The 18446-nt window shown below is 39.0% G+C and overlaps 1 protein-coding gene and 2 non-coding genes across 3 annotated transcripts in view; all 3 read left to right on the top strand.

The window, feature by feature from the left end:
* Positions 1–18446, top strand: part of LOC132891954 (protein NLRC5-like) — an 888139-nt gene that overhangs the window by 421337 nt on the left and 448356 nt on the right. The window lies entirely within an intron of this gene.
* trnat-agu (transfer RNA threonine (anticodon AGU)) lies at positions 4798–4870 on the top strand. The gene has a single exon. It is a non-coding gene; the product is annotated as a tRNA-Thr (tRNA).
* On the top strand, positions 7834–7906 carry trnat-ugu (transfer RNA threonine (anticodon UGU)). Its single transcript has one exon. It is a non-coding gene; the product is annotated as a tRNA-Thr (tRNA).

Raw genomic sequence — 18446 nt, 5'->3', positions numbered from 1 at the left:
ATGTATATGAATTTATTGAAAACTTGTTTAGTGCTTTTAGCAAGGATATAGCAACTCACAGCAACTCTTTACAACCATGGTGAGCAGAAAAGCAGCTCAGCAATCAACAGCAGAAGACCACACTGGGTTCCACTCCTGCAGCCAAGAACAGGAATCTTCAAATCAAGAACAAGTTCCGATTACACTGGCAGGTGAGTGTATATTTTTATTGACCTCTCAAACCATCCATTTATTTATTTTTAACTGATTATCATTGGTATTATATCATCCCGAATTGTGTAACCTTAGCAGTTGATCAGCCTTCAGTATAATATAACTGTGTGAAAGTTTTTGTACAGTGCAGTTGGATTTCCTGTCACTGTGGGCTGCAGAGCAGAGTAGTATAGTGCAGAGTCTGATACAGCAGCAGAGGAGATGAGCAGACCCACTTTTTTATTCTTTTCATCCACTTCAGCAGAGAGACGTGGTGGGATTGAGTCACTTTTATATCCACTTTGGGATATAAAAAGAAGGAACTCCAGTTTAGATTTTGTCTGTACCATTGCAGGTAGTTTCCTGTACCACTTCATTTGTAGCTGCAGGACAGAGTAACATCACTGCCTTCATCTATAATTGTATGTGTGAAAAGTGGCTTTATTGAAGCTGCTATGGAGTCACCTGTCATGGAGAAGAGACCATGCGCATTCTGATTTTTCTTCCCACCACACATATGAATAAATCACTAATTCAACACTTAATATTTCTGCAATCATGAAAAGTCAAAGTTAACTCACCGAGTGAAAGCCACAGACACATGAATATGACAGTGAACATGATGAATGGTCTCAGCTGAGTGAAAGTATTCTTTCTGTACTATGATATGTTCACATCATAAAGGTTCATGAAGCTCCAGCCCACAGCACCACATGACAGTGTCACCATTGTTACTGACAAATTGTTGATTCTTACTGAAGTATCCTGGCTTTACATTCAGCCTCACATGGGGAACCTGTCTTCAACTCTGACTGTCAGCAGAATTCATGGAATTATGAAAAATCAATCATTCTAATCTGTAAAAATATAATCTAATTAATACATTATTAAATGTTTAAATTCCCTGTTATATTTGTTTTATCAGTGGTTTTGCTGCATTACGAGATTTGGCCTATTCTAAAATTGCTGTAAATAAGTATAAATCATGACAAATAATTTAGTATGACAAGTTATTATTAGGATGCAGTGCAAAGCACAGCAACCTATGGGCTCCCCTAGGGGAGCCCATAGGTTGCAGTGCAAAGCACTGCAACTATTGTTCTTCTACGTGTTTCCTCTTCTCTTCTTCTTCTTCTTCCGTATTCTTCTTCCTCCTACGCAAATTTTGATTTCGAATAACTCAATAACCATACGTCGCACACAGACAACCAATATATCAAAACGTGCGGCTCGATCGGACTCGCTATGCTATTACTTTTCTCTACAGAATACAATTTTTTCGCGACATAGTCACGAAAAAATCGCCCCAAAAAACCCCATTCATTTCTATGGAATTAATTGAAAAAAAAAAGCACTTTTTCAAACATCCGCTGCTCTGGCATGCTTTCACCTAGAGACGTGATTCAAACTCTAAAACATGGGAAAACTTCTCCTCTGTGGATCTGGCATTCAACTTTTCTGCTAGGTTCTACACTTTCGGATCAGTCCCGGCTCAAACGCCATGTGGGTTCCGGGAGAAAAATCTGGCTTTTGAATGGGTGTCTATTGCGTTACACACCAGTGCACCTCGTTAACTCAGAGTGTAGACAGCTTGAAAAAAAAGCTCAAACTTTCTCACTTAAACTGTGTTTTCAGCCACAAATTTCACTCTACAGACATGATTTTCTCAAAAGTAGTAGGAAAACTTGTCCTGATTCACACAATGTGTCTACCTAAACGATAGGATTTACAGTTTTTGAATGAGAAGCCTCAAACTGAGAAGAGGGCAGATGAGAGGCTTCATTGACACCCATTATAAACGGGACAGAAAAGTCACTCATATTTAACTTGCTCTAGTGTCCTTATTTTTAACACTACAGACAAAATAAATACATCATTTTATTCAGGAGACCCTTCTAGCGCTCACTGTGAAAGAATTTTGTGAATAGCTGCTTCCGTTGTCGAGTTATTTGTCATTGTTCGAGGCCTGGTCCTTCATAAAAAACAGCACAAAACTCCATACCTTGTGTGTCTTAGCTCATTGACACCCATTATAAAAGTGACAGAAAAGTCTCTCATTTTTAACACTACAGACAAAAAATTACATCAGTCTATTCAGGAGACCCTTCTAGCACTCACTGTGAAAGAATTTTGTGAATTTCTTTTTTTTGTGAAAAAAAAAACGGCCTCGGTTGGCATGACACTTCACCTTAGCCGCCCACTTTATTAGGAACACTTCTGTTCGTACATACAAACTACAAACACTCTTCTTAGAGTTTAGAGTTTATTTTATTTTTAAAAGAGACAGTGCACAAATTAGACATTATCCTTGTGGTAAGGACAGATGTCTGTCCCAGGTTATAGCAGTACATGCTAATTTCCGCCTGTAGTCACTTTGTTTATACTCTTGAATAGCTCTTCTTCATGACGGCTGCTGTCTCAAGCACACACATGATCATTGCATTGAAACATCATTGCAGGTCACACATTCACGGCCAGCAAACATGCGTGACCGAATTGCTTCGCGCACTGCATCCTCTCACAATTTCCCCCGGGGAATTGTCCGGTCTAGTTATTATTACAATGTGATTGATTTATTGACTTTGTAAAAATGAAGCCTGTTATTTCACTGAGGTGAGGAACAAACCAGCTGCTGCTCTTTGTAATATTATGCAAGATGCCACCAAGCCATTAGCCCTTAAGAGGTGTGATGCATTTTGTGTGTGAAGTTTGCTGGATCGAGTGAAGGTTGCACAGAGAGAGAGAAAGAAACTGGGTGTTTTATTTATTTGTGTTTCTTATTTCCTCCTTCAATCCTCATTGGGGCCTTTGACAGACCTGAAGGGAGAAAGATTCCGTCTCAGGTTCTGATCTAAAAATATTGGGACCTGAGAGGAGTGGTGCTTGTGAGTTCTTGCTGCTGAGGAAGGAGAAGTTTCTTCAAAACATGTTACACTTAAGTCTCTATCATCGAGCCTTTGACACCAACAAAAATACTTCAATTAAAGCTCTAAAGGATTCTTATAATGCTGTAAATATTTGTAAGTTCCTGGTTACATAGCACTAGGAAACTCGGGACAAGAACTCCATGAGATGTACATGGAAAAAGCATGAGGTTGAGAAAATTACAAGTTAAAAAAGAAAAGAAGACAGAGTCATCTATATCCCTCACCCTATATACCAACTATATACCAAGTTTCAAGATATTATTTGTCACATTTTTCAAGTTCTGCTGCAGGAAACCAACCCTACCTCTTTATACTGACCTCAGCAGCCCATGGCATAAGCCCACCAGACCTTTGGTCCAGGTGAGCTAAAAATTAAAATTTCTCACATTTCTTAGTATCAAAAGGCACATATACATTACTTAATCAACACAAAGAAAAGAAAGCACAACTTTATTCATCACACACTTGTGAAATTTCCTCTCTGCATTTAACCCATCTGAAGCAGTGAACCCACACACGCACACCTAGAGCAGTGGGCAGCCATGCTAACAGCGCCCAGGGAGCAGTTGGGAGTTAGGTGCCTCGCTCAAGGCCATCCCATATTAACCTAATCGCATGTCTTTGAACTGTGGGGGAAACCAGAGCACCCAGACACAGGGAGAGCATGCAAACTCCACACAGAAAGGCCCCCTCTGGCTGCAAACCCAGAACCTTCTTGCTGTGAGGCAACCATGCTAACCACTTACACCACCATGCCACCCAAAATTATTCCTACTCAGATAGCTTTTTTTTGTTTCTTGCCATGACCCGGATTCGAACCGGAGTTGCTGCAGCCACAACGCAGAGTACTAACCACTATACAATCATGGCGAACTACTCAGAGATAGGAATAGGCTAACTTTCAAGACCATACCACTCATAGTTTTCAAGTTCTGCTCTGGAAACAAAACCTCAGACTAACCTGAGAGACTTAGTCTGAAATTGCTTCCATGGAAACATGAAAAATTTAAATTTCTCAAATTTCTTAGTATGAAAAGGCACATCTACATCACCTTGTTAATATGTATGCCAAGTTTCAAATCCGTATCATGAATAGTTTTGGATATATGCTCCGGAAACAAACATTGCTCTTAGAAACTAAGTCAAAATCTATTTTTTATGTAAAAATTTGAAAAATACTTGAGAAAGTAGCCAGAATGTACAGTCCATTGACACACTGCATTATTTAAAATGTGTGTCCTTTTTTTGTGAGGCAAATAGTAATTATGATTATAAAATAAATTCATTGAAAGATGTGTAAAGTACTTTTATATAACAATAAATTGCTTAACAATTGTTGTAATAATAATTATAATTGTTAATTAATACTTAATTAACAATTATAATTATTATTACAACAATTGTTAAGCAATTTATTGTTATATAAAAGTACTTTACACATTTTTCAATGAATTTATTTTATAATCATGATTTATTTCTTTAATATACATGTATTTATCAAAAGTGAGGTGATGTTGGGTGCGGGAGGTTTTTGCATGACCCAATAAAAATAACTTAAAAAAGTAATATATGAGTAAAAGTTCACCAAATGCAACATCAGGAAAGTAGAAATTTTGAAAAACTTTCACAGTCAAGGTTCTGCTGTGGCCCCAAGCTTCAGCAGCTATGAAAGAGTTCAGGCTCCATAGCTCAGTGGTGAGAGCACTGGTCTAGTAAACCAGGGGTTGTGAGTTCAATTCTCACTGGGGCCTACAAGGAATGCTTTGAAGGTGGAATGATGATCTAGGTAAAAGAGGGGATATTGAGAACACTGACACCAGAAAGTGCTTTTATGATTTCTCATCACCTGAAGACCACTTTCTGCTGGTCAGTTTGGAGGATCTGAAGTTGTCTTTGGTGTGCAATTTCTACAAAGCACTTTGCCCTCAAGTCTCCATCAATGCCCATTGTCAGGTGGTATTTGTTTATATTTGGAGGCTACTTTGCAAAATTTACTAAGTCTTGTTTTTGGTAATAATATACAAGTTCAGATATGAATTCATAAATCTGGGCTTGTTGTAATGTTTGTAGGCTGCTGTTTCATAGTTAATTATGCAGGGGAACTTTGCGCATAAAAAGAGCCCTGAAACCACATATAGGAAATTGGTATAAAAGTATTACATCATTAATATGCAATTATTATATCCATAATAGGTGTTATTTGTGGCACGCAACCTTTTTACTCAGGTCAAAAGCAGGGTTCATACATTAGATACCCATTTAACCCTAAAAGGACCTAAACTACCGAGTGGGATCAGTTAGAACCTCAGAGGTGGTGTGCTGCTCAGTCTATTCAACTGACATAACTTTCTGCTTTTCGGAGTTTGTTACTCTATAGATTCTTTATCTAAAAGTATGTTTGTTTCAAGATTGATGAAAAAAAGTGTTTAACAAGGTGACTGATTTTCTGTTGGGGTCCCATAACTGTGAGATTTGTTGCAAAAAATATTTCAGCAAGTTAGTCGCTTCTTTGTGTGTCTATCTTTGCCTGTCTGTATGTTTGCATGCTTGTCTCAGATGTCTGCCATAATTAAGAATATAACTATTTCTTACAAATTGTAGATAACTAGTGAACCTGTTAGTTATAGAGTTACTGAAATGTCCGCTGTCTGATGCTTATCTGTCCATGCACTCTCCACACAGAACAACAGACAGTCCAGCAGATACAGAGGAAACTGACATTTTCTAGTTGTGAAAGTGACATTGTTTACTTTTGAAAATAGTCCAGTGGCTGTTCTGGCCATAATATGTGTTACCAATAACTGCTTTTATCTTTGTGTTTTGTGTTTGAATCCTTAGGCAGAGTGTTACTTCTTGATGTAGTTTGGACATAAAAAAAATAAAAAATAAAAACTGCGAGCAGCTTAGTAATAAATGTATCACAGAAATTTCTAAAATGAGAGATTGTGAGCTGAGTTCTGGAATGTAGATAAGCTATAAATATTCTCAAGTTCTGTACCAATAGTGTAAAATATTTCTGGTTTTTTTATGTTCTCTATGTACTTAAATGTCTCATTTTAAACTTAACTTGATAATATCATGTAAATATATGATTTCTATTCATATAAAGTTAGTAAATGGGTAATTAAAAAAAATACAAATGTTATAATGGACTTAAGTGATACGGATATATGGTTGTTGTTTTTTTTTTTACATTTTTACATGCGATATTTAGCATTTCCTTTTTTGGTGAAAATGGTGATTGCTGACATTACAACAAGTAAAAATAATGTTTGGGATGTAAATAAAGGGTTAATACTGAGAAACCAGACTTGGCAAATTTTGCAAAGTAGGTTACATATGCTCCCTGACTATAAAGTTTCTTCAAAACATGTTGCACTCAAGTCTCTATCAGTGAGCCTTTGACATCATAAACAAAAGACTTCAATTAAAACTCTAAAGGATTCTTATCATGCTGCAAATATTTGTAAGTTCCTGGTTACACAATTCCAACTTTTAGCACTAGGAAACTCGGGACAAGAACTCTATGAGATGTACACGGAAAAAGCATGAGGTTAAGAAAATTACAAGTTAAAAACAACATGAAGACAGTCATCTACAGTATACCCCTCACCCTATATACCAACTATATACCAAGTTTCAAGATATTGTCACATTTTTCAAGTTCTGCTGCAGGAAACCAACCCTACCTCTTTACACTGACCTCAGCAGCCCATGGCATAAACCCACCAGACCTTTGGTCCAGGTGAGCTAAAAATTTAAATTTCTCACATTTCTTAGAATCAAAAGGCACATATACATTATCTTGTTAACATACATACCAAGTTTCAAATCCGTATCATGAATAGTTTTGGATATATGCTCTGGAAACGAACATTGTTCTTAGGAACTAATTCAAAATCTATTTTTTTATGTAAAAATTTGAAAATTAATAGCAAAACACAGCAGTTCACATGTTGCTTGATACGTATACAAAGTTTCATGAAAATATCTTCAGTAGTTTTAAAGATATGGCCTGGAAATGAAAACATGACCAGATGGAACCCGTTTCTATATCCCCCGCCAAACTTCGTTTGGGCGGAGGATAAAAAAAAGAACCAAAAATACTGTGGGTGGTAAAAGAGAGCAACAGGACTTGCTTGAAGATTCTTGAAGACGTTTCACCTCTCATCCGAAAGGCTTCTAAGACAGAAGAAGTATTCGGATGAGAGGTGAAACGTCTTCAAGAATCTTCAAGCAAGTCCAGTTGCTCTCTTTTACCACCCACAGTTTACTATGACCTGGATGACTGAGAATCTTCACAGACATGCAACCAAAAATACTGTTTGGATTTTTTTTGGTTGGAGTTCTCATCACCTGAAAACCATTGACTGCTGCTGAGGATGACCCCACATGAAGAGCCTGAAGATCAGGAGGTCACTCATGGCGCTTATGGTTCGTCTCTTGAGGGCTTGGCCTATCCAGTGTTTTTGTTAGCTCAGATGAGAAAGTAGCCAGAATGTACAGTCCACAGCCCACTCTATGATTGACACACCACATTATTTAAAATGTGTATCTTTTTTTGTGAGACAAATAGTAAACAGAAGCTAACTGCAGCTAAGAACTAAAGTTGTGAGTGATGTGACACCAATTTCTGTGGGCTGTTTTGAGGATCGGTGCAGGGGCTTCAAGGTTCTGCTGTGGCCCCAAGCTTCAGCAGCTGTGAAAGAGTTAAGGCTCCATAGCTCAGTGGTGAGTGCACTGGTCTTGTAAACCAGGGGTTGTGAGTTCAATCCTCACTGGGGTCTGTAAGGCAGGGCTGCCAACTTTTCAAAATTCCTTGGAGTGAAATTTTTTTTGGGGGGGGGGTCGACGGCAAAATTTTTCCACACACCATGCAGTAAGTGGGAATTTTGTATTCAGTTTGATATTCACTTGTCCCCCTGCATTCTGGTGTTTTGTTTGTGGGTCGTCCAGCTGGAGATGGACAATGGGGGGGGGGGGGGGGGTTTGAGATTTTGGATTTAGTAGATGTTCCTGCATTCTGGTAGATTTTTGGAGTGGCCTGCTGTGCCATACATACATTCTTACACACCCTGACTTGCCAGGCCTTCAGCTTGTGGCCAACAAAAGCACCAAGTTTTGGCTTAAAAGCCCCCACACTTGAAAACTACAGATGACCGCCAATGTTCCTGTAGCCCTATAGACCTGTGTTTCAGATTTAAAGGCAAGTTCATGTTTGAAAATATTTCATCAGCTAAGCCTAAATACCTTCTGAATTGAAACTAAATGTTAAGTTTTTAATAACTGTTGCAAAAAATAAGATTGTCCCTCACTGACTATTCATTATGCATTTAAGGGCTTTCCCCACCACTGAGTTCAACAGAAGATTGGCATGGGGAAAATATCAACAGCAAAAGAACAAATAAAATGCTTAAACAGTAAGCAAAATGTGCAAGAAACATTAAAATGATTGAGTTTGAACAGTATTGAAACACAAAAAGCTGAACCTTGGCCATAGGTGGGAATGTGCACACAAAGTTGGGCTTAAAAATTTTGGTCATACTTAAATAAGCTATATTAATATATTTCTTATTAATTTATTTCTTATCTATGTTTCTTATTAGTAATAGAGCATTCGTCAGGGCCTGTTATCTGACAAATATTCTCTACCTGTCTTGCCCTCTTTGAAACCCTGTCTCCTCAGTATATTGTTCTCTGTCTTTTTTTTAATTATTCACAAGTTCAAGTTCTTTGATATTACAGGTGACCATGCTTTATTTACTTTAACTGAGCAATTACATACATCATAAATAATTACAAATAAATACCCTGTAAATAAACAATAGGTATGATGGCTAATGGCTCTTCTTGCATTTGTAATATTATCTCTTACTTGCTTTATTTTACAACATTTCCAGTACGGCTTCAAATAAAGTCATAAAGTATGATAACATACAGTAAACAAACTAAAAATGCACCTTAATAAACGTGTGCTAAGGAGGTGCTCTCCCGTGCTGCTTGTTGGGGAAGATAGAGGCTGTGGCATGGCAGTAGGCCTATAATGATTTAGCATGCCTAGTACACAGCTCTCAATATGGCATTAAATATTTTCACAACACTTATAGGCTAAAACAATTAAGAAACTTTATATAAGTTCATAATTACGCCAGTAACACCACACATTGGCGTGCATATGTACAAACCTGTCTGAGACACCCGTCTTCAACTCGGATACCTTCTTCTCTCTCCTCTTCCTCTAAATTGACGGTAGGCAATTATCCAACTTCCGGCGAGTGCAGCATCATTAGATGCGCCACCTACCATAGGGGAGTGTGTACAGAAGGGAACACCTCTTTGCCTGTTTAGCCATGCATAAGGCGTAATTGATCGATCACAAGTGGTTGGCACGACGCAATGGGTAGCCTAGATCAGATAGATAAAATAGATTTTTTTCTAGCGTGAGTAATCGGAGGTATGGTGTGTGAGCGTGTGAAGACAATCAAATGTGTGTGTCTCATGCTCATTGCATGAGAGTTGGCAGCCCAGCATTAACATGACTGGGTATAAAAAGAGCATCTTGGAGTGGCAGCGGCTCTCAGAAGTAAAGATGGGAAGAGGATCACCAATCCCCCTAATTTTGCGCCGACAAATAGTGGAGCAATATCAGAAAGGAGTTCAACAGTGTAAAATTGCAAAGAGTTTGAACATATCATCATCTACAGTGCATAATATCATCAAAAGATTCAGAGAATCTGGAAGAATCTCTGTGCGTAAGGGTCAAGGCCGGAAAACCATACTAAGGGCCCGTGATCTTCGGGCCCTTAGACGGCACTGCATCACATACAGGCATGCTTCTGTATTGGAAATCACAAAATGGGCTCAGGAATATTTCCAGAGAACATTATCTGTGAACACAATTCACCGTGCCATCTGCCGTTGCCAGCTAAAACTCTATAGTTCAAAGAAGCAGCCGTATGTAAACATGATCCAGAAGCGCAGACGTCTTCTCTGGGCCAAGGCTCATTTAAAATGGACTGTGGCAAAGTGGAAAACTGTTCTGTGGTCAGATGAATCAAAATTTGAAGTTCTTTATGGAAATCAGGGACAGCGTGTCATTCGGACTAAAGAGGAGAAGGACGACCCAAGTTATCAGAGCTCAGTTCAGAAGCCTGCATCTCTGATGGTATGGGGTTGCATTAGTGCGTGTGGTATGGGCAGCTGGAAAGACACCATCAATGCTGAAAGGTATATCCAGGTTCTAGAGCAACATATGCTCCCATCCAGACGACGTCTCTTTCAGGGAAGACCTTGCATTTTCCAACATGACAATGCCAAACCACATACTGCATCAATTACAGTATCATGGCTGCGTAGAAGAAGGGTCCGGGTACTGAACTGGCCAGCCTGCAGTCCAGATCTTTCACCCATAGAAAACATTTGGCTCATCATAAAACGGAAGAGATGACAAAAAAGACCTAATACACTTGAGCAACTAGAATCCTACATTAGACAAGAATGGGTTAACATTCCTATCCCTAAACTTGAGCAACTTGTCTCCTCAGTCCCCAGACGTTTACAGACTGTTGTAAAGAGAAAAGGGGATGTCTCACAGTGGTAAACATGGCCTTGTCCCAACTTTTTTGAGATGTGTTGTTGTCATGAAATTTAAAATCACCTAATTTTTGTCTTTAAATGATACATTTTCTCAGTTTAAACATTTGATACATCATCTATGTTCTATTCTGAATAAAATATGGAATTTTGAAAATTCCACATCATTGCATTCCATTTTTATTTACAATTTGTACTTTGTCCCAACTTTTTTGGAATCGGGGTTGTACCTCTGCAGATGGACATCAGGAAATTCTTCATCCAAAACAGAGGCAGGGAGAGAAGCAGTAAGGAGAGATGTGGATAAGGTGGAGGGAGGTAAGATGATCTAGCTGTATGTTAATATTATCATCATTGATCTATGCTCGGTCAGCTGGCAACAGTGATGCTAGTTGTTGATGCTGTATGCATTTGATTTACGGCTGTCAACCTTCAGTAAGTTCACTGCATTGTTAAAAGTAGTTAGTTAGTTCTAATCTACAGAATCCCGTAGCACTCAAAAGTCAGTGCATACTAGCATTTATATAAGCTACAAAAACTATGCAGTCTTGCCAGGGTGAAAATCAATAACTACCATAAACCTTTGATATGGGGGGGCTGTGACCCAATAGAGCTTTATGTCTAGCAATGCCCCGGGTCTGTATTCATCTTCTAAAAATTAAAAGTGGAGCATAACTTGGTTCCATAGTGTAACGGTTAGCACTCTGGCCTTTGAATCCAGTCATCCGAGTCCAATTCTTGGTGGAACCTTTAAAAGCTTTTGCCCACTTTGAATGATGGACAAAGAAATAACTTTTGTTAAAGATGAAAATGGGTCATGGCTGTGAATTTTGGTCCATGCAGTTAAAGAAATGTGTGCATTGGGTGCAACATGGTGGCTCAGGGAGCATTAGAACAGAGCTCTGATGGTGGCATGGTCGGGCTTGTTCTACGAACGTGGTCATCAGATAAAATGGGATTCACCTTGCTCCTGGACCAAGCGTCTGATTTTTGCCTCATACGTTACTGATTTTCAGGTAAAGCAGCTCAGTTGGGAGAGCATTGGAACACTATATGGACGAAATCTCAGCAAAGCTGCAAAGTCACATAATTCACTGTAACAATATTCATGCAGCTTGTGACCAATAAATACTGTTAAAACCTGACTGTAAGAATGAAGTGAAAATGGCAAATAACATGAGAAAATATTCCTGTTTCAACAGCTGTCCTAAACAGAAAGGAAGGATAGCCTTTGTGTTGGTATTTAAATAAACAGATAGAAAGGAAGGAAGAACTACACAAAAGAAAAAGATAAACTGAAATAATGTCTGTAAAAATAATTATAGTAGTAAAAGAGCTGTTCATAAAATGACCAGAGACTGAAATGGAAAAGAAAAGGGGAGCTCTATAAAGATATGTAAGGAATGGGGGTAAAGTTGAGAAAATAAGAGGAGGTAATGGGGATGGGGGTCAGGAGAAACTTGTCTTGGGCCCAGTTTGATCGGATATGACGGTTTAACACACAAACCAAATCCACGCGATGTGAGGGGTAAGATGGCGGCCAGATGGCTTCACTCTGACGAGCCTATGAGCTCTCGGTCCGGGAGAGAAGATATAAAGCCGCCCACACACAGAACACTGAATGGGATACTGAGCAACACAGAGCGATCAGGATGCTCTCTCTCTCTCTCTCTCTCTCTCTCTCAGGGAGCTGATGTCACCTGGTCACATGACCTGGGTTTTCCCCTAAAGTTTAGGGGAAAACCCAGGTCACATGATTCAGACAATTTCATTAGTTCAATTAGTTTAAAAGAAGACAGTTTGATTAGTTTAAATGAAAACAGTTTAATTAGTTATGTTTCAAAATCTGCAGCTATATAAGAGCCACACATCCACACAGAGCTTCAGAGCGACACAAACCTTCACAGCGAGTAACCGCGAGTTTCCAGCGATTATCAGCAATTCATCAGCGGCTATCAGCGATTTAATCTTCTCCTTCGTAGTAAGTCACCTTGTACTAACTGAGTGATTTGTATTTTTTTAAGTTTTAATAGTCTACTAACACGACACACACTAATCGCATGACTGTCTATTCTCATTCCTTCTTCTTTACCTTCATACTGATCAGGGCTGGGTTTCTCAAAAGCCTCTTAACGCTAAGACATTCTTAACTCGGCAGTGTGTCTGACTGGTAATTACTAACACTAGCCACTCGGCGGTGTGTTTGCCAGTTACTGTAATCTTCCAGTAAATGTTCCAGCTTATGGTGAGCTGGGATAGACTCCAGCTTGCCTGCGACCCTGTAGAACAGGATAAAGCGGCCACAGATAATGGATGGCTGGATAGACACCTGCTTTGAAATTTCCTGTGAAAGAAAATAACAGATTCACAAATGCAGTAATATTTTATATATACACACAGGACTGTGCAAAAGTCTTAGGCACCCTATTTTTTTTTCATACAAACTTGTTGTTATATATTTTTATTTTATGATTTCTACATTATCGAGTGAGTACAAAAACATTTTAGAGTCCCAAACATTCATTTTCCAGCACAAAATTAAATGTTACAGAAAAAAAAAACTAAAATATTTGAACAACATATTACATAAGAGCACTTTTCAGATCAAAAAAGAAAACGTTATGAAGGCTGCTGGGTTTTGGTGCAAAATTAAGAAGTGAGTGTGACAGTCAAAGTGTCCAGAAGAACTGCGGCTGGTTCTGTAAGATGCTCAGTAAAACCTACAGCTCATTTCCTTATAAAACTGCACTCATTGTACCTCAGACTAGTGTTTTTTTTTTTTTTAAGCAAAGGGTCATCTCACACCAAATACTGACTTTATTTCATTTATGTATATATAAATTAATGACTGAATTATAGTGAAGTGTATAAATTACACCTATTCTTTGCCACTTGGCCACCCAGCTGTCTTCAGGACTCATCATTGCAATGACACTGTAAGGAAAACACACAGAACACAGCCTTATTTATTCAAAAATAAATAAATTAATTAATTCGTTGGTTACTTAGTTTAGTTAATAAATAAAAAGGATTTATTAGAGGGAAAAAATCCAAAGGAATGCTGCATACCCATCAAAAAAGGAGCTTGTGCATCATAAACCATCTCCCAGTTCCCCTTCATTTGCAGTAAGACTCACAGTTATCACAACCATCGTACTCGAACTGGTCAATAGTCTGGCGAAGCAGAGAGAGAAAGTGTAACCATATCATGTTTCACTCCTCTGTCCTTTAACTCACGACAAAAAGACGTCAAACTTACACATGCGTTCTAAATACAATCATTTACCTCAAAGACTTCATGATTTGTAACTGTTATTCTATATTCATATACAGTACCAGTCAAAAGTTTGGACACCTCTTTCAGTAGTTTCTTTATTTTTATTCATTAAAACACACTTCATGTCTTAAAGTAATGATGAATGTTGTTTCTCTTTACTTAGCTGAGCGGTTCTTGACATAATATGCATTGCTACAGTTGTGGAGCAGGGCTGTTTACTGTATTTTTATTATTTGCCTGTTAATTGAAAAGCATTCCAGGTGACGACCTCATGAAGCTGGTTAAGATAATGCCAGTAGTGTGCAAAGCGTCAAGGTAAACGGTGGCTACTCTGAAGAATCTAAAATATGAAACATTTTGGAGGGTTTTTTTTGTTTGTTTTTTTACACTGTTTACTACATAATTCCATCTATGTTCCATATATTATTTGATAGTTTCCATCTCTTCAGTATTGTTCTACAATGTAGAAAATAGTCAGATATTTTACAGAGAGATCAGTGGGCCGGATGAAGTTGCACGCGCTTGTTACTCTGATTGGACAAGTCCACGCGCGCGCTCATTGAATATTCATGTTTTTCCACAGCGCGCGCTAGAGAAGAAAATGCGCATGCTTGTCTCCTTTTGAATGTAAACACGCGAGACTGGCGCGTGAGTAACGGTTCCCGCATAGTTTTAACGGTTCTGAGAAGAGGGGAGAACAGAGAACCTCCAAAAGGAACCAAAATAACAGGTGTACGTTTCCAGATATCAGACAATAAGCCACACATGATCGTGTAATTCAAACTGACTTTGGGTCTGTTTTTGTTTGATTATTTTAAAACAAACAAAAAACAACAAAAAGGAGGCTGGTCAAGTCTCCACTGTCAGAAATAGTGTTACAGTAAGAGTCCATTTCTGTTCCCCAAGGTACAATCTACACTAATGTACCCTTAGGGCTCATTATTGGGCCTCAAGGTAACTATGGGTACTTCTTAGGATCAGAAAGGTCCGCGTTCCCAGGAAGTATATAAATGGAACAAATAAGCACATTAGAGGGTACTGTCCCAATGACCATGCATAATAGGACTACTACTGCACTTTATTTTCTGAGTGTGTGACATGTTGTCGTCCCCCCCCCCCCCCCCCCCCCGCCTTGCTAACTAGTCAACACTAAAGAGCAACTGTTATAATCAAGTTAGTTTACAAATGTCGTCTATATAAATCAATAACTCCAGTTCACTAACCCTGAGCTCCTGTCTGTTTTCACCAGGTGCTTGCAAATTCTTCAGCTGGTATGGAAGTCAAAGAAATATGCTTCACCGTCCCGATCAACCCCAACCATTTCCCCAGCAAGTTGTGGTGTTTGGTGAACAATCCTCAAATTTGCTCAATCTGCTGGGACTCCAGTGGGGAACAAATACTCATCTATCAGGAACCCTTTGAAGAAGTGTTAGGTTCTCCTAAGGAGCAGACGAGAGCGTACTTCAAAACCACTTCCATCATCAGTTTCTTTCGCCAGCTAAACCTGTATGGTTTCAGAAAAGTGCACCCAGATCATGACAGCTCAGAGAAGCAGCAACTCGGCAAAGCTTTCGCCTCGGCCCAGCGGCATCACTTTCACGAGTACTTCAGACGGGCAAACCCAGAGCTTCTGGCCAAACTAAAGCGACTCATGCCTGGCAACAAGGCCAAGATTGCTGCTGGGATAAAGGTGACCAGCAAGTCAACAAAGTGTTTCTGTTATCAGATGGTGAATTCACCCAAGGAAAACTGCTATGATGAAAAACGGTTGGTAGTTTAAAATACGTATTTATTCATCTACATCATTTCAGTATAATCGCCAAATGTGTGGTCTTGCACCTTGAATGAATCATCTGGTGTGTGCATTCTTACGACTAAAATACAAAAAAAAAATTGATTAAATCTCTGTGGCCCACATTTTTAAACTTGGCTAAGATTTGAAAATCCTCGAATGTGCATGTGATTTCTTTCAATTGTTTCTGACACAACTATTTTAAAGCTTGATATGTCAGCACCGTTTAGTACAGTAGGGAGGAAATAAGAGTGGCTATAGGAGCTGTATTGTAATATTTTCCAGAATAATGCTTTACTGAGATGGTGTTAATGTGTTCCCAAATGGGAAGTCATTTAATAACTTTTTTTGCAGGGTATCACTACTGTACCCCAGGCTCCTTGGATTCAAACATGAACTTCTCCCAACACCCAGCTGGCTCCAACGTTTATTGTGGATATTACCCTGTGAGTGCTGAGAAACTTTTTCAGATTGTGTACTAATCAGAAGAAATTGCCAGTCATTATTTGAGCCTGTGCATCCATATTAAGATTTGATGATACATGTTGTGTTGTGAAGGGAATGTTGGGATGTCAAAAAAAGTGAAACCTTGATGTGTGTTGTAACACAATTTTACCCCTTATTGTCCAGTATTCCTTCTTCAGCCACCACCATTACACTGGTCAGAATCCAAACTGGCAAGCAGGCGAATCTGCAGATCTCAGGGAGGGTGACATGATCCTGGAGAGTCTACTCAAACTGGCAGAAGAACTGTAGGTCAGATTAAATGTTCCCCCTTAAAGAACACCCCTGAGTATCTGCAGTAATAATGTACTCTGTATAATCTATGCTGTAATTACAGTACCAGTCAAAAGTTTGTGTACCCCTACTCATTCACAGGGTTTTCTGTATTTTGACTATTTTCCACTTTGTAGAACAATACTGATGACATCACAACTATGAAATAACACATGGAACATGTATGGAATTATGTGGTAAACAAAGAAAATGTGAAAAGTGTTTCATATTTTAGATTCTTCAAAGTAGTCACTGTTTATCTTGATGATGCTTTGCACACTATTGGCATTATCTTCACTGGCTTCATGAGGTCGTCACCTGGAATGCTTTTCAATTAACAGGCGTGCTTCATCTAAAGTTAATTAGTGGACGAGTTTCTTGCCTTTTTAATGTGATTGAGATCAAATAGTAAATAATAAAAATACAGTAAATAGCCCTATTGTATGACTGTACTAATCCATATGATATCAAGACCCGCTCAACTAAGTAAAGAGAAACGACATCCATCATTAGTTTAAGACATGGTGTTGTAATAAATCTTTTAATAAAAATGAAGAAAAAACATTGAATTAGGTGTCCAGACCTTTGATTGGTTCTGTACGTGTGTGTACTATAAAGTCTGAATCCACCACCAAATTTACTCACTCAAACATTATTGTTCACAAACATGTTGTTTAAAAGGAAAATTTATAGTTATTTATGTGTGAGAAATTCTCATATCTGGCAACTAATACTATGTGCTTCATTTTAAAAATTTATACTTCAAACAAAATTATGATGCCACATTTCACGCAAATGCTAACACGTGTGCTTCTAAACACACCCAACAGTAGTGATGCACCTTATCATAATTTATGCAACTTTGATTTTGTCTGCCAGTGAAACTGAATTGCAAACAGGTATTGAAGGGAAATAAAAATCACAAAACCATCCATCCGTTATCTGTAGCCACTTATCCAGGTTGCAGGTGAGCTGCAGCCTATCAAATCAAGTTTCAAATCAAATCAAGTTTATTTGTACAGCGCTTTTAACAATAAACATTGTCGCAAAGCAGCTTTACAGAATTTGAACGACTTAAAACATGAGCTAATTATATCCCTAATCTATCCCCAATGAGCAAGCCTGTGGCGACGGTGGCAAGGAAAAACTCCCTCAGACGACATGAGGAAGAAACCTCGAGAGGAACCAGACTCAAAAGGGAACCCATCCTCATTTGGGCAACAACAGACAGCCTGACTATAATATTAACAGTTTTAACAGGTATAACCCTCAACTGTCCTCATGGGGCCGTCCTTCACAGGAGTGGGGCGATAAAACTCCGACCAGACACAGGGCACCAGGATGGATCAAGCAGGTCCGAGGGGCAGAAGAGGCCAGCATCTCAATCCCAGGATCAACATGTAACTCAGAGGGACAGATGGGGGGGGGGGGAGAGAGAGAGAGAAAGAAAACATGTTGTTAGGCATGCCCTAAAAATGACAAGTATTAAATCTGTGTGGTAGGCTCGCAGAGACGAGAGTCTTTACATCAGGCATGACACACAATGGCATGTTAATATGGTAAAAAAATATATCATGACCTGCTCTGGCTGGATGCTTGATTGGGTGATGGGAGCACACTCCTCAGCAATGATGAGATGCAGATGGGACCCTTAGGCCTGGCCAAGACAATTCAGTTACACTTCACCGGGTCTGGGACATGCGACAGAATGTCTGACGGCCGATTCCCTGCAGGCTACGATAGCCAGTTGAGGTCCCCACCGTCTCCACCAAAAGATTTCCTGTTGACTCCATGTAACTCAGAGGGACAGATTTGGAGTGGGGGGGAGAGAAAGAAAACACAGGTGGTTAGGTATGCCCAATGTCACCTGAATAAGTAGGAACAGTAT

This window comes from Neoarius graeffei, chromosome 1, assembly GCF_027579695.1.
Source record: "Neoarius graeffei isolate fNeoGra1 chromosome 1, fNeoGra1.pri, whole genome shotgun sequence".
NCBI classification, from domain to species: domain Eukaryota; kingdom Metazoa; phylum Chordata; class Actinopteri; order Siluriformes; family Ariidae; genus Neoarius; species Neoarius graeffei.
The sequence above is the reverse complement of the archived record's forward strand: the minus strand, read 5'-3'. Positions and strand labels throughout refer to the sequence as shown.